The 3,689-nt window shown below is 40.0% G+C and overlaps 1 protein-coding gene across 1 annotated transcript in view; it reads right to left on the reverse strand.

Moving 5' to 3' along the window:
* Positions 1-2,745, reverse strand: part of LOC119597884 (MICAL-like protein 1) — a 110,483-nt gene extending 107,738 nt beyond the window's left edge. Inside the window, exon 1 of the mRNA XM_037947791.1 lies at positions 2,604-2,745. The gene's annotated coding sequence lies outside the window, so the exon portion shown is untranslated. The remainder of the gene's footprint in view (positions 1-2,603) is intronic.
* Between the last annotated feature and the right edge of the window lie 944 nt (positions 2,746-3,689).

A 3,689-nucleotide genomic window follows, 5' to 3' on the forward strand; every position in this document is an offset into this window, starting at 1 on the left:
CCCATCCCCCTCCCATTCCCACAACCACGCGTGCCACACTGCCCTTGTAAACAAATCTCGGAGCAGCGACCAACAGCCGAACCGATAACCGAGCCTGGAGGACGAGGATGCAACAACCCAACGAGCGAAACGAGGCGGAGGCGACACCCAATGCCGAGGAAACCCGATCCATTCGCTCGCTCTCTCGACTACTGAGGATTCCAACCGACCGCCGCTGCTGAACGCGTTTGCTTGTTGCGTTCTGGTCGGGTAGGGGGAAAGGGGAAGGGAAAGGAGAAGGGGAAGGGAAAGGGAAGAGGGACGGGCTGAGAGCGGGAAAAAAGGGAAACGGGTAAGGATGAACGGGAAGGAAGACGTGGCACGAGTAGGAGAGAAAAAGATGGAAAACTGGAGGAGGAGAGGAGGAGAGGAGGAGAAGAGGAGGAGGAGAGGAGGAGGAGAGGAGGAGGAGAGGAGGAGGAGAGGAGGAGAAGAGGAGGAGGAGGAAGAAGAAGAGGAGGAGGAGCAGGAGGAGGAGGAGGAGGAGGAGGAGGAGGAGGAGGAGGAGGAGGAGGAGGAGGAGGAGGAAAAGGAGGAGGAGGGAGAAGGAGGAGGAGGAGGAGGAGGAGGAGGAGAGGAGGAGGAGGAGGAAAAGAGAGGGAGGAGAGGAGGAGGAAGGGAGAGGAGGAGGGGAGGAGGAAGAGGAAAGAGAGAAGAGGAAGGAGGGAAGGAGGAGGAGGAGAGAGGAGAGAGAGAGAGAGGAGAGAGAGAGAGAGGAGAGAGGAGAGAGAGAGAGAGGAGAGAGAGAGGAGAGAAGAGAGGAGAGACGAGAGGAGAGAGAGAGAGAGGAGAGAAGAGAGAGAGGCGAGGAGAGAGGAGAGAAGAGAGAGAGAGAAGAGAGAGATAGAGAGGCGAGAGAGAGAGAGAGAGAGAAGTAACAACAAATACTAAATAACATAATCAATATTAGTATCGAAATTAAAGAAAAAAAGGCCACATTTACCACTCTAAACATTTCTCAATGTAGGAACTTACCCTACAAGATATGCCAGAAGCAGACACATGGATCTCGCAAAACTACAACTTCATTTTTGACTAGGCACTAACCACAAGCAAATGCAAGAAAAAATGCCAGTATATACTTTTTTGTAAAGAATAACTTGCAAAGTGAAAAATGCATTAAGTTAACATAATGCCTGTGTACTTTATTGTTTATTAAACAAAATTTCTTTACTAGAACACTTCTGTTTCAAGAATTAATAAAGAGGAACAATGTTAAACTAACACTTACATTTCCCCCAACTTTCTTACAGAGCATGTCAAACATAATTTAAGGTTATCTTTAACATTTTCTTTACCTTCCTTAAAATAAGCTACATCCACAAACTGTGTGAGATACCCTTGAAATTACTTTGTATATATATAATAACCATAATAATCTAATTCAATATCTGTTCTTATAAATCATTACAACAGGCATTCATCCACCAAGAATTCACAGTAACAATCAAATCAGAACGGATCCAAATTATCAGAATGGTTCATGGCGACTTCCAAGAATAACGTGAAACTGCACTTAGGATCCTGTCCTTTGCGTAACACTAAAGGATAATTATTTAGATGGAATGGAGGGAGGGTAGTCAGGTGGAAAGGAGGGGGGAGAATTCATTCTGGTGGAACAAATGGGGGTGGCCTGGGAGGTGAAAGAGGGGGAGGTGCTAAGGTTGAGTAATTTGAAGGAAGAGAAGAGGGGAGAACAGGAAGAGGGAATAAAGAGGGGATAGGAGGAAGGTAGGATTGCAGGAGGAGAGGGGGAGGGAAAATGGAAGAGGGGCCAAGGAGAAGAGGAGGAGAGGAAAATAAGAGCAGAGGAAGGAAGGACGGAAGGAAGGAAGGAAGGAAGGAAGGAGAATAAGAGGAGGGGAAATGAAAAGAGGGAAAGACAGGTGGAAAAGAAGAGAGAAAGAAGAGAAAAGGAGAATATGGGCTATGGTTCCATTAAATCAATCCAAAAATTATAAAAAAAAAGTTTTCAAATGTTGCACATGTTTAAAATTCCAACATATCTTAGGAAAATAATGGCTTCTGTATGTTTCTTCTTCTTTTCCTTATATTATTTAATCTAATTTCCCTCAATACTGCCCTACATCAAATCTGAATATATAGAACTCTACAATATGTCTGCCTGTTTGATACGGTTTTGTTCTGAACTACACACCCACCTTTTTCTTCTCATCAGGACATAATATTTAGGTGTATCAGTATTTCAAATTTGTGAAAACTGAATAAGCACTCAGTAAAAAGTATAAGCCATCATACTATTCTTTTTCTTTCTTCTAGGGCTAAAAATGGCTGCCTATATATAGCATTACACACAAAACTCAAAGGGCAACAACTATGCACAAATAAACAAGTAAATAAATAAATACAGAAAGAAAGAATGAATGAATGAAATATCTAAAAATTCTACTTCATATTGTATTTGTTCTTCCGTTATTGGGAATTAGCTTTACCTCATAAAAATATATCAAACCTAGGACTTGGAAGTACAGACGAACTATGACCTTCAACACCTGATATGAAAGTCAATGGAAACATAAACAGAAAATCCTTAGGACACTTACCTTTCCCGTCCGGTGTCAAAATTCCCGTGACATCTTCATGTGTCTTCTTTTCCTGAAGAGTTTATTTGATCTATATGACCGGCAGCCGGTTAGCAGTAATCTAAGCATTCATTTTCAAGATTCCCCTTTAATTTTCAATTTTCTACAAAAAATAATACAAAAATATTGTGATATTAATTTATTATATTCTCTTTAACCAAAGCCCTTTTCCATTTGTATACATTGCAAATCACTTACAATTTCCATTCCAGGTTTTAAATGTGATAAGGGATTGACTAACTTTCATGAAATGGTTAGTAAGTATGGAACATCCAAAAATGGTAAACAAAGTCCACACCCATGTCATACTCAAAACAAAATATAGCTGTTAAGAGATTAATTAACCAATGCAAAAAAAAGAGCTTAAAAGAGTATTCCTTGGCAAAGGATGGCAAATAAATTAATATCTATCTCTTCAAAATCACTCAGGATATGGTCTCCTGCTAATTAGATAGCTCAGTGAAACTGCTGACATACTTCTGGTCACATAGATGCTTTCTTAATTTGGCTTTTTATATAACTTTCTCCCACAGTATTACTGCTTCAAAATCCAGTCTACTTTTAGGTATCTATAATACTGCTACAGTAAAGATGACAGTTGAAAATTGCTTTGGTCAATGTGTTTCTGGGAGATTTCAAGGAACTTTCAATAGTTATATTGTTCACCTTTTTTTTAGTTTGGCATTTCATTTAGTTACACATTAATAAAACTCTTTTATCCAGCCAGCAGTATTACTACACCCCTAAGTGAGTAGGTCTTTCAACAGCAGAGTGGGACGATTATACAAAATAGCCAAAATCCCTTCAATTTATCACTCCGTGACAATCCACTAATTGTTTCACACTTTCTTTGGTGAAAATGCACTGATCTCTAAAACTGAGGATTTTTCCATGTCCTTTTACAATTTACAGTTTTCCTTTTTTAATTTTACTTAACACCACAATTTCCCTTTTGTGCATTATACCCTCCCAGTGGGTAGCATGAAGCTATCATTTATCTTAATTTAACTACTTTAAACCCAATCCATTCATTTTAATAATGAACTG

The sequence above is a fragment of the Penaeus monodon genome, chromosome 1 (genome assembly GCF_015228065.2).
Source record: "Penaeus monodon isolate SGIC_2016 chromosome 1, NSTDA_Pmon_1, whole genome shotgun sequence".
Classification (NCBI taxonomy): domain Eukaryota; kingdom Metazoa; phylum Arthropoda; class Malacostraca; order Decapoda; family Penaeidae; genus Penaeus; species Penaeus monodon.